Source organism: Dasypus novemcinctus, chromosome 6 (assembly GCF_030445035.2).
Source record: "Dasypus novemcinctus isolate mDasNov1 chromosome 6, mDasNov1.1.hap2, whole genome shotgun sequence".
Taxonomy (NCBI): Eukaryota; Metazoa; Chordata; class Mammalia; order Cingulata; family Dasypodidae; genus Dasypus; species Dasypus novemcinctus.
Genome location: NC_080678.1, coordinates 115,198,166 through 115,219,916, shown reverse-complemented (window position 1 = coordinate 115,219,916; position 21,751 = coordinate 115,198,166). Strand labels below are relative to the sequence as shown.

Sequence of the window (21,751 nt, the reverse complement as noted above, 5' to 3'; positions counted from 1 at the left end):
TAAAGCATTTTTATTATGGCTGCTTTTAGAATCCTCAGGTATTCTAATATCTTGGTGTTGATGACTGTTGATTTTCTTTTCTCATTTAAGTTTTCCTTCTTCTTGGTATGATGAGTGATTTTCATCTCAACTTTCTAGTTTTCTTTTCTAAACATTTGACTTGGGTCTTTTTGTATTTTCCAAGCCTGTACTTAACTTTTTGAGTATATAGAATATAGTTGTAATAACTGTCTTTATAAGTCTTTTTCTGCTAATTCTAGCACCTGCATCTGTCTGGATCTGTTTTGATTCATTCATTATTCCCCTCACTAAAGGTTATGTTTTCTTGTCAGTTTGCATGCTTCATAATCCTTTGTTGGATGCTAGACATTGTGAATTTTACTTTGTTAGATGCTGGATATTTTTGTATTACAAAAAATCTTCTTGAGCTTTATTTTGGGACATAGTTAAGTTACCTAAAAACGGTTTTGTCCTCTTCGGTCTTCCTAGTCTTTGTATGATTTCTTAGGGAAGTCCAGTGCATTGCTCAGGTGAAAGTTATTTTCCCCCACCTCTGAGGCAAGCTCTTCCTGCAAACTCTACCCAGTGGCCTATGAATTATGAAGTTCTCCCACTGCAGGCACTGTTCCAGGTCCTCCAAGAGTCCTGGGTATTGTTTCCTCCAATCCTTTTGGATGGGTCTTTGCCTGAGCCTGAGTAATTTCCTGATCAGTACCGTGCTAAATGAATATTCAAGGGGACCCTCTGCAGATCTCTGGGGGCTCCTCTCTGTGCAACACTCTCCCCTTTGATACTTTATCCTATGAACACTGGGTAGCTGTATTGATCTCCCCACACTCTCAATTCCATCTCCTTAACCCAGGGAGTCCTCCAGGCTCCATCTTAACTGTCTACCCTGGTACCACAGGCTAAAATCTCTCTCCAGGAAGTATGCTGGGCCAGTTGTAGGGCTCATCTTATTTGTTTCCCATTTATCAGTGATATTACTATCCTTCATTGCCTGAAAACTGTTGTTTCGTGTTTTGTCAATTTTGCGACTATTTCAGGTGGGTAGGTTAACCTGGGCCCTGAAACTCCATCTTGCCCAGAAGTGGAAGACTTCCATATTTGTTTTAATATAAATAAATACGTTCTTTATTTAGCTATTACATGTATTTTTTTTTTATTTGAGCCTCAGTTGTATAGACAGTGAGGAAATTTTTTTCCTTAATTTAAAAATACTTATGGTCATTTTGTTGTATTTATGTTCTTAGTTCCATTAATTCCCGTATCTTACTTCCATTCCCTGAACTCATATAGGCAGCAATTCTAATGTGTATTGTGGATATCCTTTTATTTATATGTGAACTTGTAAAATGTATAATTTTTTTAAAACATACTTTTAGTTTTACTTCAGCCATGTTAGGTTATTCGTGAGCTGTGAATACTGGCTATGCTACTTAGTAATAAGCCCATCGGTTCTACAAACTACATTGTAAGCTTGATCTCTAGTTATAATTTTTTTTTAAGATTTATTTTATTTCTCTCCCCTTCCCCTCCGTTGTCTGCTCTCTGTGTCCATTTGCTGTGTGTTCTTCTGTGTCCACTTGCATCTTGTCATGTGGCACTGGGAAACTGTCACTTTTTTTGTTGTATCATCTTGCTGCGTCAATTCTCCGTGTGTGTGGTGCCACTCCTGAGTGGGCTATGCTTTTTTTACGTGGAGTGGCTCTCCTGGAGGGATGCAGTCCTTGCGCATGGGGCACCCCTACGTGGCGGACACCCCTGCTTGGCATGGCACTCCTTGCGTGTGACAGCACTGCACATGGGCCAGCTCACCACATGAGTCAGGAGGCCCTGGGTATCGAACCCTGGACCCTCTATATGGTAGGCAGATGCTCTATCAGTTGAGCCACAACTGCTTCCCATCTAGTTATAATTTTTTATGACCACTTATTTGTAATGAACATAACCAAGATTCTACTGGTGGTTTTTTGTTCTTTTGTCACTTATGTTGCTCTATGTGTATTCATTCCATTCAGACTGCTTCTAATTGATTCTTTCTCTGTCTACCACTTTTAATTGATGCTCTTTTATCTGCCTCCTGCCTTTCACTTGTGAGAATTCCTCTTGGGCACATTCACAGCAGCAGGATTACTAGGTCTCATATTACACACATGCCTGCTCTACATTCTATTTGATAGCTTCCATGTGGAAATTATTTGCAATCTTAGTTTTGGAATTTTATTTTTAAAAATCTATATTTTAGACTTGTCAATATCTTTTTTTTTACATTTATGGCATCACTGTTGTTTAATGCCATGTCTTCCTTTTAGAATCAGGTTTTTAAAAAATTTCATTGGTTTAAAAATGTATAGTAGAGAATAAAACAATTTAAAGTCATTATAAATTTACAGCACATTTTAATGATTCTAAATGATTTATTTTGGTGATCCTAAGTGCAAAAACCTGAGAGTTAACAGTTTTCATGTTGGCTACCCAATCTATCCAGCCTTAAAATCCAATAATGTTTAAAGTGTGCAAATGCTATGAAGGTGGAAAGACAGATTCCCATTTACTGAAAAGAAAATTAAGGCACAGACGAGACTCAAGATCATAGCACTTGATCAGTGGCACAACTACATTTATAAACACTCTTCGTATACAGGACAGGAATTCCTGTTGGCAGATTTACTTTCTTAACTGCATTTATATATGATCCAAGCATTAAAAAACAAATGTGAATTCTTGAAGTCTGGAAAACAGACTCCCAACTATAAGAATGATGAGGAAAATTCACAGTGTAACCTGGAATGGAGAGGGGGTCGATGCTAGGTGTATTAGTCAGCCAAAGGGGTGCTGATGCAAAATACCAGAAATTGGTTTTATAAAGTATTTATCTGGGGTAGGAGCTTACAGATACCAGGCCATAAAGCATAAGTTACTTCCCTCACCAAAGTCTACTGTCACGTGTTGGAGCAAGATGGCTGCCACGTCTGCAAGGGTCCAGGCTTCCTGGGTTCCTCTGGCTCAGCTCCTGTTTGCTCCACAAGGACAGCTGTAGATTATAAGACTCTCTAGGCTTTGCGTCCCTCCACAAGGACAGCTGTGGACTATCAGGCAAACGGCTCTGTCTCTTTCCATGGGGCTCTTACACTAGACTTCAGCATCAAACTCCAACATCAAAATCCCAACATTAAGAAACCCCCAACTCTGTTCTTTGCCATGCTTTTTATCTCAACTCCCTAATCATAACTCAGTTTTGCACAGGTACAGATCAGAATGCAAACATAATCCAATACCTATTTTTGGAATTCTTAACTATATCAAACTGCTACACTAGGAAAGGGGAAAAATGATTTGAAAGATCATAATATGGCAAAGTTCTGCCAAACATAACCTAAACTAGGAGAAAGAAAGGTGGCCTACGCTGGAAAGCCAATATTCAGACAAAGGGGGAGAGAAAGGTGTTAAAATAGGATAGGAACTTATTTATCTCAGTATCTCCCAAGTGTTTGGCACACATCTCCATATGAATAATCCTCCTATTGAGGTAGAAAAATATTGGAAGTGAACTGAGTTTATGTTAAAAAAAAAAAAAAAAGAAACAACAAGCCCTATTTTTAATGCTATCCGTAACATTCACATTATCTGGAGGAATCCCTTTCAGGAAAGTAATTAGATGCCATTTTATTCCTACATTTACAGGTTTTGATATTAAGTAGTATCTTATAACCGAAGGAACAAAGCCAAGTTGGATTTAAAAACAAAAAACAAAAACCCACCGAAGTTCTCAGCAGGTCTGTGACACACGGTGCCTAAGGACCCTGCTTCCCTCCTCAGGGCCTAGCAGGCTCCTGCTGGGGTTCCCGCCTCCCGCCTGGCTCGGGGCAGCGCTCCTCCTGCCCAGGGCCGGCCGGCGCCCTCGGGCCGCGATCGCAGCTGGCCTCCCCGTGGCTGACAGCCGCTCAGGGCCGAGGTGGCCTGCCTTTCCTCTTTACCTCTAAAGGACCTAGCGCTCAGAGGGAACGCAAGTTACACAGCACGTCTGACTCGTCTCCAGCAGTTCATTTTACCTAAGGTGAAAAAACGTTTCCAGTTTTTCTTTCACACTTTTAAAATGAAAGTTAATAGAGCACAAAGAACGTTACATTAAAAAACATACAAAAACCATGAGGTTCCCATATACCCCACTCCCCACCCCCACCCCATCATTTCTGTAAATTGTATTTTTTTAAAGATACACACATCACAAAAAAATGTTACATTGAGAAATATAAGAGCGAGGAGCGTGTTAAAGGGCCAAGATCGTTCGTGGCTAACCGCGCCGGGCGCTAAACTTGCTTTGCCCCCTGGAGGGGCCGCCCACGCGGCGCTGCCTGGGGCTGGCCGCGGCGGCACGGTGGCGTCGCGGGACCAGCCCACGGGCCCGCGCACGCGGGCTAGTGCGGGCGCGCGCCGAGCGCGCGGCCCCGCCCTCCCATGTGCGCGTGCGCGCCGGGCCGCGTGGCCGCCCCAGCCAGGCTGGAGAGGGCCGAGGCTGGGGGAGGACCGAGGTTGGGGGAGGGCCGAGGTTGGGGGAGGTCCGGGTTCGCGGAGGCGGCCTTTCAGCGGGACCGCGGGGAAGGGGTCCGGCAGTGGGAACAGGCAGGCGCGAAGTGGGAGGTGCGTGGGGAGGCGGGAAGGGAGCCCGGGTCCTGGAGGGTGGGCAGCAGAGGGGCAGGGAGGGCGCGGGCCCTGGGGGGGTGGGCGGCAGGGGGGCGGGGAGGGCGCGGGCCCTGCGGGCTTGTTCTTCGCGCACCGGGCTTCCCGGGCTGGGGGTGGGGGAATGAAAAAAATGTTCTGTATCCCCCACACCCCACTCCTCCCGCACCAACAACCTCCCTCATCATTGTGGCACACTCATCGCACACCGCCAACACATTTTGGGGCACTGCTGCGCCACATAGATAATAGTTTACCCTGTAGTTCACCCTCTCTCCCAGTCCATCCAGTGGGTTATGGCAGGATATAAAATCTAGCATCTGACCCTGCCATATCATTCAGGACAACTCCAAGTCCTGAAAATGCCCCCACATCACATCTCTTCTTTCATCTCCCTGCCCTCAGCAACTACTGTGGCCACTTTCTCCACATCAGTAAGTTTGCAGTTCTTCCAATCAAATATCCTCTCAACCTATTTTTGTTCCCATTTTCCCCCAGGAAGAATTAGTCGACCAGGAAGAATTAGCAGTTATCTAGGTGAGTCCCTCTTTCTAACCTCATTTTTCCAGAATTACATTTATTTCATTAAAATATCCTTGGGGTGCAGATGTGGCTGAAGCAGTTGCGTGTCTGGCTCCCACATGCCTTCCCGCGGGTGCCTCCTAAAGGAGAGAAAGGGAGCAGACAACTACCGTGAACAGTGAGCAGACGGATGAGAGGCCACGGGGGACAGGGACGTGGAATATCCTCACGTATTTACAAGTAACAGTCCCCCGAAGGCAACAAAACGTGCTTCTTAATAATACAAAAACAAATCTTTATGATATTAGATTAGGTAAAAATAAACATTCTTGTAGCTGAATTTCATTTTTAAGAACCTGACCATGAATTTGAGACTAAACTTCCACTTGAAAGACCTCCAAGAAAAAACTCATGAATCAAATGAAGGAAAATAGCTACTCAAAGGAACGTCCTTTTGTGCTTGTTTTGCCTCCGTTTCTGCCATGCAGATTGCTCGAGTCTTGCTACCCACATCTAAGAAATGAGATGAGTGGACAGGGTGCAGCTCGGTGCTGAGCGTGACCTCCTAGGAAAAAAGAAGAGATGAGGTGAAACTTGAGCCGCAAGCTGGCTGGTGCGCACAGAACAGACGCCAGTGCGTCCCACTGGGGCACGGCCACGAGTAAGATCCAGCTGTGCCATCACCCAGTACTTCCCATCCGGTGAATGGGACCCAAGAAGGTCCCTTTCCTGTGAAACAGCCCAGGCTCCTAACCATTCCGCAGTGTCTCTATCAAACACTTGGGTTCTTTATTTCCTAGGTCATTTGTAAAGATCTCCTGTGCCCTCCACATATAATTCTGCAGGGTTGTCAAGTAGCAGGGGATTCAAACTCAAACCAGTGCCCCCACCCCTTTCTTTTTTGAGACCCCGGAGCTGGGGATTGAGCCTCGGACCTCGAACAACCACCCCACCCCCCCCACCCCCCAGCCACAGGGGCTCTTCTGAGTTGTTTCCCTCATTGCTTTGCTCCTTTTGTTCTTGGAGGCACCGGGGCCTGAATCGCACCTTCCAGGTGGGAAGCAGGCGCGCCACCCTTTGCGCCACCTCCTCCCCCCAGGGCCCTTTTGCCCGGCGTGCCCGACACCTGAACAAAATCACCAAAGGAATCGTACTTTAACAGCGCGGCCGGAGGGGCCTTCCACCAGCCGTGCTCCAGACGGAACGCCCACGCGGGGCGCCAGCCGGAGTGTCCAGGCTCGGGAGTGTCCAGGCCTCCGCGGGCACGAACGCCCCCGGGCGCTGGCCAGTGTGCCCCGGGCCGGCCGGGGAGGGAGCCAGCTGCCGCACCAACCCGGCTCCGGCGAAGGCTCAGTGCTCAGGCCAGCCCCCGCCCCGCGGCCAGGGAGGCTTTCAGTTCCACAGGGAGTGTTAGGAGCAGGGCTCGGTAAATCTTAGGGCCGCAGCACCGCGGCGGCAGGGCGGGCGGCGCCACGAGGCCGGCACCGCCGGGAAGCCCCGCCGCCGCGCACGCTCCGGGCCTCCCGCGGGGCTGGCGGGGCGCGCGGGGCCGCGGGGCGCGTGGGCTGGCGGGGCGCGGGGCGGCGGGGCGGCGGGGGCGCGGGGGCTGGCGGGGCACGGGGCGGCGGGGGCACGGGGCGGCGGGGGCGCGGGGCGGCGGGGGCGCAGGGGCAGCGGGGGCGCGGGGCTGACGGGGGCGGCAGGGAGCCTGGCAACGCCCACTCAGCCCGCGCCGCCCCCAGCCTTGAGCGCCCTTAGAATCAGTTTTCAGTTTTGGTACTTTACATCATCTAATGATTCTTTCAAGTAGTGCTCATGGGTTGAAATAAATCTGCGTTTATAGGCCTTATACTTAATTTTTTTTTTTTCTAATTGAGAATTTTAGGATCCAAATTACATTCCCTTAGCAGATGGAAGCCATTGCTCTCTTGGATTCCCGGAAAAATTGTTGCTGCCTTATTTTGGTTCCTTTCTATTTTATTGTTATGTTTTTATCAGAAAGTTATATCCATTTACAGTTGAGAATAGGTTGAAATCGTGGTTCCTTTCTAGAGCTGCCCAAAAGTCCTGTTGTAGTCGTCATTCATTTTCACCTTAACCAAAATTTCTTAAAAGGGTAAAGCAGGTGGTTGCTCCTGTCCACAAGGCACATTATTTTATTGGTTCTGTTAATTATGACATGATAAAAAGTCCTAGACCGTAGGTAAAAATTGAAAAGGTTTGATCAAGGTGAAATTCAACTTCCATCACCAATTATATTCTGTGAAAATATTCCTCCTAACATAAAATATGGAAGCAAGTATTATTAACTGCAAGTTTTATTATACTTAATAATTATAATTAAGACTATCACAGAAGAATAAAATTATCAAAAAATTTTTTGATGATAATATATGGAATGAATATAAACCTAACAAGAAAGCACCCTTGTCTTAACCTGACTTGTATATTCCTACTATGTTCAATAGTCTCCTGTTTTAATATAATAGTACATATAATCCAGGGGATCATATTTTTTCTCCAGTTTGGAGAAATTATCTTACTATTAAAGTACTGCCCCAGTGCATTCTCTTCTCTCTGCTTCTAAAACATTTAGTAGTTGGCCACTAGAAACCTAGCTCAGTCCCTTAAAACTATAACTCATGCTTACTCTTCTTTGGCACTGCATTCTGGAACATTGACCAGATCTTCCAGCTCACTGTCTTATGCTTCAAATTTTCTTCTTCTTTGCTATTTCGTTAATATTATCTAAATTTTTTTTTCATATTTTGACCTTTTTAACATCTCAGACTCCTAATTTTTTTTTTTTTTTTTTTTTGAGTTAACCGGGCTGGGGATTGATAACCTCATATGTGGGAAGCCAGTGCTCAACCACTAATCTATACCAGCTCCCCAGAGGTTTTTTTTTCCCTCCTCCATTTGTTTGCTTTTTGTTATTGTTTTAGGAGGTACTGGGGATCCAACCTGGGCAGGCGCTCAACCACTTAAGCCACATCCGCTCCCCCTAATTCGTTCTTTTTCATAATAGGCATTTCTCCTTTTATAGATGTCTTGTCTCTCATTTCTTTGGCTATGTCAGGTAAACATCTTTCAAAATCCCCATTTTTCTGTACTGGCTACGTGTTTTCGGTGTTAGCTCTTGTCCTTCTGATTGGCAGCCGCCCTTTGGGGTGCTGGTTTTCCTCGGATGTTGTGCTTGCGTTTCTTGACTGGAAAGTCCTGCCACTGACTCCAAGTCCTCTATTTACCTGTTTTCTTCTTCTTTTTTTATCTTTCTATGGAATTAATTCATTACTTTAATATATTTAAAAATTTACTTTCAAGGGGTTAAAAACAACCAAGAAAATAGAATAGGAAGAAGAGGCCATGTCCAGGGGAGCAGATGTGGCTCAAGTGGTTGAGCATCCACTTCCCACATATGAAGTCTCAGGTTCAATCCCTGCTACCTCAAAAGAAAAAAAGAAAGAAAATTGGTGCACTGATGGCCTTCATCTACTAAATTATTTTTATTTTTAATTTTCAAATTTACTTTTGAGGTACTGGGGCTGGGGTTTAAACCTGGGACCTCATTTGTAGGAAGCCAGCACTCAACCACTGAGCCACGTTGGCTCCCCGAATTATTTTTAATCAATTTTACTGATACATATTCATAAAGCATACAATCCATCCAAAATGTATAGTCAGTGGTATTTCTTGTGATCACAGAGTTGTGCATTCATCACTTCAATCAATATTAGAGTGTTTTCATTATTCCAATAATAATAATAAAAAACAGACAAACCAAAAACTCTACCCCTTAATCTCTCTTTCCATCCCCTGCCGTACATAGCTGCTATTCTGTTTCCATCTCTCTAATTTATTTGTATTTATATTTTGTATAGATGGAGTCAAACAATTTGTAGTACCTTTTTTTTCTTTTTACCCTTAATAGAAGATTGTTAATAGATTACTACACACTATTTTATTTCTTTATTCCCCCTCATTGTTTACGCTCGCTGTCTGCTTCTGTGTCTCTTTGCTGTGTGCTCTTTGTCTCCTCCTCTTCTCTTTAGGAGGCACCAGAACCGAACTTGGCATCTCCCACGTGGGACAGAGGCACTCAGTTGTTGGAGCCATCTCACTTCCCTGGTTTGTGGTGTCTCTCATTGTCTTTCCTCTTTGTGTCTCATTGTTGAATCATCTTGTTGCATCAGCTCACTGCCTGCCCATCACACTAGCTCGCCTTTTTCAGGAGGCACCGCAAACCAAACCTGGGACTTCCCGTGTGGTAGGTGAGAGCCCAATCACTTGAGCCACATCCACTTCCCCTATTAACATTTTGCATCCTTTTTTTTTTCTTTTTTACCCTTAATGGAAAATTTTAAGTATATTAGTATACACTATTGCCCATAGTTGGCATTGGTTGTATTTTTGTCTAGTAACATCTTTTTTTTTTTTTAAGATTTATTTTTTTTTATTTATTTCTCTCCCCTCCCCCTCCCCCTCCCCCTCCCCACCCTGGTTGTCTGTTCTCTGTGTCTATTTTGCTGTGTCGTCTTCTTTGTCTGCTTCTGTTGTCAGCGGCATGAGAATCTGTGTTTCTTGTTGTTGCATCATCCTGTTGTGTCAGCTCTCTGTGTGTGCAGCACCATTCCTGGGCAGGCTGTACTTTCTTTCATGCTGGGCGGCTCTCCTTTGGGGCACACTCCTTGCGCATGGGGCTCCCCTACATGGGGGACACCCCTGCGTGGCAGGGCACTCTTTGTGCACATCAGCACTGCATGTGGGCCAGCTCCACATGGGTCAAGGAGGCCCGGGGTTTGAACCGAGGACCTCCCATGTGGTAGATGGATGCCCTACCCACTGGGCCAAGTCCACCGCCTCTATTAACATCTTGTAATATTAATATATATTTGTTCTGTTTCAAAGAAAAATAGTGATATATATGCAATGTTAACCCATACTCCTATTTCACATGAGGTTTTGCTATGCAACACAGTCCTGTGTTACTTTTTTTAGCTTTCTTTCTAGTAATGTATATGACCTTAGACTTTCTCTTTCAACCACTATCATACCCATATTAACACCGCTAGTTACACAAATGCTATGATGTGCTTTCACCATTTCTGCACATTTCCAAAGATTTACAAAAACTTTTTAGCAATTCTGTGCAGATTAAACCTCAACTTTCATTCTCTAACCTCATTCTCTTTTCTGGTGACCTATATTCTAATTATTAACTCCATGAGTTTGCAATTATTACCTGGGTTGTTGAATAGCAGGATGGGACATTCAGTGGGGTGTGGGGTGCCAGGGGGCAGTGCAATGGCATGGGACTCCCAAGGTGCCTGGCTGCTGGGGGAGAGGGGGCCACTGCCGCTGCCTCATTGGCCACCCTCAGCCTGCAAGTGAGCAGACAGGTGCCTCTCCAGGCTCAGGTAGGAGGGAGCCTCAGGGCTCGGACCACCCATGGAGCTTCTCGCAGCTTTTCAACTGTCATCTCCTACAGCGTTCTGGGTGATGGGTCTAACCCTATGGTCATCCTATCTGAATTCTTCAAAATTTTATGTACATTGAGGGTGACCTTTCTCATTTTCCAGCTATGATACCCATTTATATTTTTAAAATATCTTTTGTCATTTCTATGAATTTTTGTCAGAGAGGGGACTGCAGTATGTGCTCTGAAAGTCACTTTGATTCTGTTTAATTGTGCACATCTATGAGAAGTGTTAGGTAGTTCTTGGGGGTGGGGTAAGAATGGTTGTACAAGCTTTGGAATCAGGGAGACCTGGAATTAAATCTCAGCTCTAAAATGTCTTTTTTTTTTCTTAAAGATTTCTTTTCATTTATTTATTTCTCTCTCCATTGCATTGTTTGCGCTCGCTGTCTGCTCTCTGTGTCTATTCATTGTGTACTTGTCTTCTTAGGAGGTATGGGGAACAGAACCCGGGACCTCTGGTGTGTTTGGTGGTCACCCAACTTCTTGAGCCACATCTGCTTCCCTAAAATGTCTTCTTTAAGGCCTTTGTTTAATATCACCCAAACTTACCTTCCCCACCTGTAAATGAGGAAAATAGTGTTTATTATTTCTTCTTATTAAATTTCCATTATTAAATGGAAAAGTTTGTAAGGTAGTTTTCTCTTTCTTTTCAGCCACAGGAACCTGCACACTGAGCTGGTTGACACCTGCCCTGTCAAGTCTCCATGATGCTGGGTCCCAAGGGAGGCGAAGGATTCGTGGTCAAGCTCCGTGGCTTGCCCTGGCCTTGCTCTATTGAGGATGTGCAGAATTTCCTCTCCAACTGCTAAATTCAAGATGGAGCATCAGGCTTTCATTTCATCTGCACCAGGGAAGGCAGATGGAGTGGTGAGGCTTTTGTTGAACTCACATCAGAAGATTATACCAAGTGGCCCTGAAAAAAGGACAGAGAAACCAGAGGACACAGATGTACTGACATATTCAAGTCTTAAACAGAACCAAAATGGGTGCTGAAGTACAGTGCTGCATTTAGTACTAGTTAAGACAGTTCAAGTTAATACAGCTTATTTTCTAGGAAAACCCTTCTTTTGTCTATGCAAGGAACAGTAAGTGGTTATTTTTTATTTTTTTAAAAAAATATTTGTGTATTTTTAAAGATACATAGAGTACACAAAATATTATTTTTTACAGAAGTCTGTACTTTATGCAGTTACTCACAGTTACTATGCTATCATAACTGAAATTTCAGTTGTGTTGTTGGGAGACTGATATTTAATTGATGCCTTCTCTGATGTGGGAGTCCACTCTAGCAGGCCCCTTCAAGCATTCTGTCAACCCTGGATGTTGACTTGCCACCTGTTAGCTATAACTTGGATATTTACATTTCTTAGCGCTTTGAGACTGTGTATTTTTTTGTATAAAGAAAGCAAGTTTTTATTCAATAAACTTCTCCTAATATTGAAAAAAAAACCCAAAATCCTGAGAAAGCAAGGATTACCTCTGTAATATAGTGCTGTCACATTTTATGGAATTTAAATCAGGATTCACTCAAATTTAAAATAATAAGAATAAATGTTTGAAAGTTGTAGGTAGTTCTCTTAATCTTTTAAAAATTGTCAGGAATCAGAATTTCAAAACACTCTTGAATAGTAAAATGGGGGCTATGTTGTTACTATATTTGGTCCCTTTAACTAGCACTCAAAACTTCAGTTCATTGCTTGCCTGTATCCTGTAAATGTTTTGTATGGCTTTGACAATTCTGTGACTGATCTGGTGACTTGTGTTGCTATTTTACTACTCAGTGTTGTTATAATTCAGAATCTTTTAAAGGTATCCATTATTATGATTTGTTGGAAGAAAATATTTCTCTTTAATAAAATTCTTATTTATTATGAAAACTAAAAAATAATTCAGAATCTTTTTTTGAAAACCGAGCTCACCCAAGTATTCATTTAGTAGTGATGTTAATGATGATTTTGTAAAATGTGAAAATTGATAACTCTGGAATAGATTTTGATTTTTAATAAAATTTGATTTTGTGTACGGTGCTGTTAAAATGATAGTCAACTGGGAAATCCTGGGGAAATAAAAAGCAGATTAAAACAAAATTTCTTTAGAACATTTGTAGATTTATGTTCTTTGAGGGTGCAGCCTCTCTACATTATTCCCAATAGGAAAATTAATAAGTACATAGGGAGTGACTCTTGCCATGTCTTCAGTTACACATTCTGTACTTTGCTGCTGTGTATTGTAACATGGGTTTTGTTGTTGTTTTTTTCATTTTGGGTTTAGACTTTAGAATATGCATGTAATTGTCACAAGAATGGGAGCATGCCTTAATTATTCATGTGTAATATTCTACATGATCCAGTGAAACTGTCTCTTTTAAAAATTAATTAAAAATTTTTTTCTGAATCATAAACTGAAACAATGTTTATAGATCTTTGGACAATTATGTTTGTATATAATCTTAGAAATAGACTTGGCAGGTTAAAAGTCCATTTATATTTTGATACCCAGTAGCCTCCCAAAGTTGGAGATGGTTATGGCCAGGAATAGTTGCCCAAACCTATACCAACCATAGATAATGATTATTCTTTTTAAACTTTTCTAATAAGTCAAAATGGTATTTTTGTGGCTTTTTTACATTTGCATTTAGTTTTCAATAATGAAATTTATCAGTCATTAACTTTATTGTTTCTGCCTTGAATATTAGGCACATTCCACCTAAATACTAATATTTTACATTATTCACTTTAAGAACAATAATTTACTTAAAAACTTCAAAAACTGAACTGATATAAAATTCTTTTTTATTATGGATGAGGTACAGGTACAATCTTATTCCAGATGGTTTGTTGTCCTAACAAGATTAATTGAATTCTTTCCCCATAGCTTTGAAATACTTTTATCAAGTAAGAAATTCCAGTGTTCTTCGTTCTGGTACTTTTCTTCTATGGAAGCACTACCAAACAGGTTGGAATCTTACAGTAGTATATTTACATACCTACATATCATTGTATACATCATTCATATCTCACCGTTATTTTATATTTTTTTCTTCTGATGAAGATTATAATTGTTCTATTTAATAATTTCACTAAAGTTGCTTTTAAAAATTTTGCCATTATATTTGGAAACTGAAATTTAAAATACAGTGACATTTATAATCACTCAAATAAGATGAACTACTTAGGTATAAACCTAAGGTGTAAACAAAACAAACCTTAGGTGTAAACAAAACAAACATACCCCAGGACTTTTATGCTGAAAACTACAAAACAGTGATTGAAAGATATCAAAGAAATTCTACAGAAATGGATCTAAATACTGTGTTTGTGGTTTGGAATACTCAACACAGTAAAGATGTCAATTTTCCTCAAACTGATATACAGTTTAATACTGTTCTCATAAGTCTGGCAAGAGATTTTGTAGCCATCAACAAGATTATTCTGAAGTTTATATGAAACACAAAGAAATTAGAATAGCTAAAATAATTTTGAAAAAAGAAGAATAAAGTAGGAGGAATCACTTTACTCAATTTCAAGACTTATTACATAAGTATAATAATAAAAACTGTGATTTTGGCAAAGGGAGAGATATATTGATCAATGGACAGAATAGAGAACCCAGAAAGAACCCCCATAAAAAAAGTGCAAACGCATGGAAGGATAGGATTTTATCATGGTGCTGAAGCAATTGGTTATCCAGAGGCAAAACAAACGAGAACAGCAACCCCAAAGTGTCAACTTAAACCTTATTATACCTTATTCAAGAAATAACAAAATGGATCAAAGACTTAAATGTAAACTGTAAAACTGAAAAGTTTGGAAAAAATCTAGGAGAAAGTCTTTGGAACCTAGAACTTGGTGAGTAGTTTGTAGAAATGACACCAAAAGCTTAACTCATAAAAGAAAAACTAAATAAGTTTGACTTTGTCAAAATAAAATACTTTTGCTCTGTGAAGGACCCTATTAAGAAGATGAATAGAGAAGCTACTGATGGGGAAAAACAGTTGTATGTCAAATATCTGACAATAGACTCATATCTAGAATATATTAATCATTCTTAAAACTTAACAGTAAAAATCCAATTAGAAAATGTGCAAAAGACACAAAGAGACATTTCACCAAAGAGGATATAAAGATGTCAAATAAGCATGTAAATAGATGTTCAACATCATTAGCCATTAGAGAAATGCAAATTAAGACCACAGGAGTTATCATTACATACCTATTAGCATAGCTAAAAAAACAACAGTGACAACATGAAATGCTGGGAAGGATGTGAAGAAACTGGATTTCATATGTTGCTGGTAAGAATGTAAAATAGTACAACCACTTTGGAAAATTGGTGTTTCTTAAACAACAAAACATGAAATTACCATGTGACCAAACAACTGCTCTTCTATGCATTTACCCCAGAGAAATGAAAACTCAAGTCCTCCCCAAAACCTGTATTTGATTGTTCCTGGCAGCTTTGACTGTAATACCTAAAAACTGGAAACAACCAAAATCCATTCAAGAGGTGAAAGGTTAAACAAACTGGTATATCCATACCATGGAATCCTACCCAGCAATAAAAAGAAATGAACTATTGATACATGCAACAACTTGGAAGGATTTCAAGGGCATTATGCTGAGTGAAAAACAGCCAATTTCAAGCAGTCACATAATGTGTGAGTCCATTTGTATAACATTCTCAAAATGACAAAATTAGAGCTGGAGAACAGAAGAGTGAAGGCCAGGGATTAGGGAGGGTGGAGGGTGGGTGTGACCAAAAAGGGGACCCAAGGGAGATCTTTGTGGTGATGGAAGATTCTGGATCTGGATTGTAGTGTTAACAGAAATCTATACATGCGGTAAAATGACACAGAACTACACACATACTTTATACCAGTGTCAGTTTCCTGGTTTCAATAATGTACTCCAGTTAGGAAAATTGTAAACTATGGGGAAGTGGGTCCTGAAAGACCAATAACTGAGACTCAATATCCCTCCCAGAGATGGCTCCCTTGTCTGTTTGCTTGTTGTCTGTTTTTGTTTTTTGTTTTCCCCTTTAGGAGGCACTGGGAACTGAAACTGGGACCTCCAATTGGGAGGTGGGTACACAACTGCTTGAGAACATCTGCCTCCTGCTCGTTTGTTTTTGCTCATTGTCTTGCTTGTTGTTTTTGTCCTTTTTTTCTCCTTGTCTGTTCTCATTGTCCACTTGTTTTTGCTCAATGTCTGCTTGTCTGCTCACTGTTTGTCTTCCTTAGGAGGCACTGGGAACCAAACCTGGGACATCCCATGTGGGAGATGGGCGCTCAACTGCTTGAGTCACATCTACTCCCCCTCAGTATATGTTTTTAAAAGTAGTTTTATTCACACACCATACAATCCACCCAAAATGTACAATCAATGGCTTTCAGTATAATCACAGTGTGCTTTCATCACCACAATCAATTTTAGAACACTGTCATAGCTCCAAAAAGAAGAAATTCTCACCCCTGATTCTCTCCTGTTATTGACACTTAGCACTGGTGTGGTACCTTTGTTACAATTGATGGAGGAATATTAAAAATCACTGTTAACTCTAGACCATAGTTTGCATTAGGTGTATCTTTTTCCGTATACCACCCTATATTAACACCTTATAATTTGTTCCAGTTCATCTAAAATTCAATATTAAGTGCTGCCTTCACATCTGGTAAAACCAGGAGGGCCTGGAAAGACCTAACCTAACTCTGTTCCTGTGGATAAGATCCTAGCCAAGCAACTCTCCTTATCACGAGACCAGTCACGGCATCTGCTTATCCCCCAGTAATGGGCTCCAGTCCCCTGCCAGTCCAGGGAATTTTCCCAACAAAACAATTACACATCCAGCAGGAACCAAACAGAGCCTGCCCCCCACAGCCCCTCCTTGCTCACTTTGCTCCCTAGTGCATCCCCCAGGTAGCCCTGTGTAGAACCTGATATTCTCTTGCCCAGTCTGTGTATATATGGCCCAATAAGCTGCCACTGATGGCGTCTGTCCAGTGGGAGGTGTCGTGTATTCTGCCTTCCCTATAACCTGAGGCAGGAAGCCATACCTCACCTAAAGAGTGAAGGGAGGTGAAGGACACAACTGGGTAAGGGTATGAGGGAGCTCTGGTTACAATCTCTGTAATTCCCTGTGAATCTATAATTATTTCAAAAATAAGTTAAATCTATCATTTAGACTATTTGGAAAAGAGGAGCATATACAGTGTTTGCTAGAGCTAGCTTGTCCTGACAGGCTTGTATTGATTCCTGTAATTAATTTCAGGAATTTTGTTGGTTGCTAACCAGCCATTATTAAAATGTTAATGAGGGCATATGGGAATCTCCTCTATTTTTTCAAGGTAACATTTTGTGTGATCTATGTATCTTTTAAAAATAAATAAAAAATATACTAAAAATGTTAATGATATAAATTTACCATGGAATAAATTATATTTAAAAACATTTTTACAAAATAAAATGAAACAGCAAGGTGCAAAAACATATACAAAAACCAAAAACCCTGAAGACATTTGATTGGATTAAAACAGTCTTTTCATTTAGGAAAGTGGTATGTATTTCTATTCATTCAAGACTTCCCCCCCCCCCCCCCATGTAGCACAGTCCAGCTTATAATTTTCTTTGGAGGTTTAAAAAAATTTTAATGCTAACTAATGTATATGTTTGATGCTACTGTGAATGAGAATTTATATTCTGGCTTTTCTTAAAGTAGAAGAAATGATAGATGTTATATTGGTCATCTCTCAATAATACTATTGAGTTTAGTATTATTTGATAGTATGTTTGATTAATTGTTTTATGATATTTTCCATCAGAAAGATACTTTGTTTCCCTTTGAAATTAGGGGCGATCCTTGACATTTTGAGAATGACTTATTCTCCAATAAATTTTACTCTGATACTTTACGCTTATATCAATGATACTTTCCTCAATCAATTATTACATTGGAGATTGCAAAATGGTGTTTTCTCATTTTGTCATTCCTTTTGCATACATTAGCTGGTGTTCTTTCAAGAAGAGGTGTTCTTTATTTTCTTTCTCATGTGTATCACTATAGACTTATGGATTTTAAAAATTTATTTATATTCAATATGTTACAATCAAATGTAGTCTTCATTTTTAAAAAGTCTGTTATTTTATGTAATTGTCTTAAATATCTCTACGTAAATTGAGAAACACATGGAACAATATTATAATTATTGCTTCAACCATCAAAATCAATTTAGAAAACTTGAAAGTCTGTTGTACTTAATCATATTTTTACTCCTTTTTTCCCTTCTTTTTTTCACTTCCTTTTGCTTTCAAAAACTTACTTTAGTTATTTTTTTAGGTTAGGTCTTCTGGTGACAAATTCTCTTGGTTTACCTTTGTCTAAGAATTTATTAAATTTCCATTTATTCTTTTTTTCTCTCTATTTTATTCTTTAATGAATTGTTTTTTTCTTGATGCTTTCAATAATTTTTTTCTTTATTTCATTTTCAGTGATGTGTTCTTCACTATGATATGTGTTGGCATGGATTTCTTTAGGTTTTTCCTGTCTGTGGTTCAGGCTGTAGACTTATGTCTTTTGTCAAATTTGAGAATTTTTCAGCCACTATTTTGCCAAATGATTTTTTAGCTCTACCTTTTTCTCGTTTTGGGACTCCAATGATGTAAATGCTATTATTTTTCCACATTGTCCTAGTAATTTTTTCAGTCTACTCTCTTTTCAGATTGGGCAATTTCTACTGTTCTGTCTTCAAGTTCACTGGTTTTTTCAGCTGTCCTCTCTATTCTACTGTTGAAACCACCACTGAGTATTTTATTGCACTTGTATTTTTTTCAGTTCTAAAATTACCATTTGTTTCTTCTTTATATCTTCTCTTTCTTTATCAAGACTTAATTGTTCATAATTATTCATTGAAGCATTTTATGATAGTTGCTTTAAAATCCTTGTCAGATAATTCCAACCTCTGGTTCATCCCACTGTTGGTGTCAGCCTTGATTGCATTTCTCATTCAAGTTGTGATTTTCCTCATTCTTGGCATGATGGGTGATTTTTTACTGTATCCTGGGTATTATGTTACCAGACTTTGGCTCTTATTTAAATCTTTGTTACACAAGCCCCCTCTGATGCAGCACAGGCCAGAGAGAGGGGTGCTGGTAGGGGTGAAAGTTGGGGTTCTCCTCTTAGCCTCCATCGACAGCAGGGCAATAAATATTCCTCAGTCAGACAGGGCAGGAGTGTGAGTCCAGGCTCTTCCCTGAGGACACCACATGGATGGGAGAGGGAGAGGGGCCTAGTCGCTCCTCCGTAAGTCATCTACACTGACATTTTAGAGGAGGTGTGGGGCTTATTGCTGGAAGCTCATGAAAATCCTAGCTTTACACTCAGCCTTTCTTGACACTGTTGGAGGAGGGAGCTAGCTATAATTATGTAAAAGGATGGAAGGCTAAGCTCCCCACTGGGTGGAGGTAGGTCTGCAGCTTTTATTATTATTATTACTACTACTACTATTGTGTATAGTTGAATATATCAGTTATTGTCTAAATGTTTTCTGTCTTACTATGTTGACCTTTTCCTTGTCCTCTGGTTAGAGAACTATGACTTTTGTTGGGGATGGTCTTATCTGTACCTGTCAGTGTTTCCAGATTGCCTGCTTCTCCAGGCCCCAGTTTGGGATATATGATGCAAAAAGAAAATGCTTGGAACTCACTGCTATGTTTTTCCTGTTTTTTATTTGAAACAAGTCAATTTTATTGATGCATATTATTTCCTGGGGTTTTCAGGTCCCTGGCCATCTGCCTTCTTATCCCTGACTTTCAGTCTTATTGTATATAATGTCCATGACTATTAGCTTAGTTAGAGGAATAGGAGAAGTGTGTCTACTTAATTTCCTATACTTTCTACTTAATGCTCAAATTTTGTCCAGTGGGAGCCACTTCAAATTGGGTCTGATTTCTTATTTATTTATTTATTTATTTAATCTTCCCTTGCCCCCCCCCCCAATTGTCTGCTCCCTGTGACCATTTGCTGCATGATCTTCTGTGTTCAATTCCATTCTTGTCAGTGGCATGGGGAATCTGTGTCTCTTTTTGTTGCATCATCTTGCTGTGTCAGCTCTCTGTGTGTGTGGCGCCATTCCTGGGCAGGCTGAACTTTCTTTTGCGCTGGGCGACTCTCCTTATAGGGCACACTCCTTGCACGTGGGGCTCCCCTACTTGGGGCACACCCCTGCGTGGCATGGCACTCCCTGTGTGTATCAGCACTGCACGTGGGCCAGCTCCACACTGGTCGAGGAGGCCCTGGGTTTGAACTGTGGACCTCCCATGTGGTAGGCAGATGCTCTATCCGTTGAGCCAAGTCCGCTTCCAGGTCTGATGCCCTTTTGACGTGACATTGTTATTCTTTTTGCACTTCCCTGTACTTTGTCAAATCACAATGTCTCAGGCACACCTTCTACTTTCTTTGTCCTCCTGAACAAGATAAAGGAATGTCACAAAAGACAAAGCAGGGTGGTGATGGTAGCACAACACTGTGAATATAATTAGCAGCACTAAATTATATATTTGAAAGTGGTTAAAAGGGGAGATTTTAGGTTGTATATAAGTTACTAGAATAAAAATAAAATAGCCCAAAAAAACCATAGGACTGTACAACACCAACAGTGAACCCTAATGTAAACTATGGACTATAGATAATAGTACAATTATAATATTCTTTTAGCAATTATAACAAAGCTTCCACACTAATGCAATATGTCAATAATGGGAGGGAAGTATATGGGAACTTGGTATTTTCTCCATGATTTTTCTGTAAACCTACAACTTCTCTAATAAAAATTTTATAAAAAAAATAAAGCAGTGGTAGCAGAGTGAGGACTGTTTGGAATTTAAAAAGGGTAAAATGATAAGTAAACCAAGTACAATGTATAATTCTTTTTTTTTTAATGTATAATTCTTGACTTGATCCTGTTTTTAAAAATAACTTCAAACATCTTAATAAAAGTGTTGTAATAGAAATTCTTGGGATAACTGGGGAAATTTGAACAGGAACTTGATAGACTTTTTTTAAAATTTCTGTTCAATTTTATAGGTGTGATAATGGTATTGTGATTATGAAGGAATATGTCCTTAATTGTAAAAGATTCATGATGACATATTTAGGGCTGAAGTGTCATCATGTCTGCAATTTATTGACCAAGATTGGTTTTCTCTTGAACAGGCTGCCGGCCTTGCTCCTTGCATGCCCCTACAGTCTCCCTCCTCCAACCTGACTACTTTGAAATTTATCTGGCAACTGAAGGACTGCAGAGAAAAACAACTCAGACTGCAGGGGAAAAAGGAGGGGAAAGACAAGTTCAGATACTAGCTATTCCAAGCTATCAACCTTGGCCCTTCCTTCCCCCTCTTCCCTTCCTCTGTCCCAGCTCTTACAGATGACAGGTGGCCTAATTACTGCAGAGTAAAACAATCTAACCAAGTGCTCCTAACTCCACTCTCATTAAACTACTGCCAATGTCAAAGATCAAACCTCTACCGTCCTCCAAGCCACACGCAGCCCTTGAAAAGCTTGCTGTCCTTTTTATCAATGGAGTTGAGGTTTACTCTCTCTCCCCTTCCTTGGTAGCTATGAATAAAGTCATCCTTGCCTGTTTCCCACAGTCCAGTACAGCTTTTTTTTTTTAATATTTCTTTCAAATGGCTCAGCACAAATAAAAATTAGTATATACAAATAAAGAAAATATGTCAAAATATTAACAACTGGTGACTCTAGGTAAGGTATGAATACATCTATTGCTCATTGAATTCTATTGCATTTCTATTTGAAACGTTTGTAAGAAAATGCCAGGTTTTGTTTGACCAAGAAAAAGATAGTTGTTTACTGAAACAAGCTACGTAACACTTATGCCCTTCAAATCGCGTTTTTTGTGAAATGCTAAAAGGTTGTATACAGTCCTTTTAAGAGTGACAAGGCTGTGTGAAAATTTTCTCATAAAACAGACTAAGTAAACTACAGGAGTGTGTGTGATAAGCTCATGTGTCAACTTGGTCAGGTGATGGTGTCCCGTTGTTTGGTCAAGGC

At 40.6% G+C, this 21,751-nt stretch overlaps 2 long non-coding RNA genes across 2 annotated transcripts; one reads left to right on the top strand and one right to left on the bottom strand.

The window, feature by feature from the left end:
• The first annotated feature begins 4,494 nt into the window (after window positions 1–4,494).
• Window positions 4,495–12,706, top strand: LOC131278808 (uncharacterized). Its single transcript, XR_009186241.1, has 3 exons — window positions 4,495–4,644; window positions 5,182–5,220; window positions 11,338–12,706. It is a non-coding gene; the product is annotated as an uncharacterized lncRNA (long non-coding RNA).
• Window positions 5,477–6,694, bottom strand: LOC131278807 (uncharacterized). Its single transcript, XR_009186240.1, has 2 exons — window positions 6,360–6,694; window positions 5,477–5,770 (listed from the first exon to the last, which is right to left on the bottom strand). It is a non-coding gene; the product is annotated as an uncharacterized lncRNA (long non-coding RNA).
• Window positions 12,707–21,751: the final 9,045 nt, after the last annotated feature.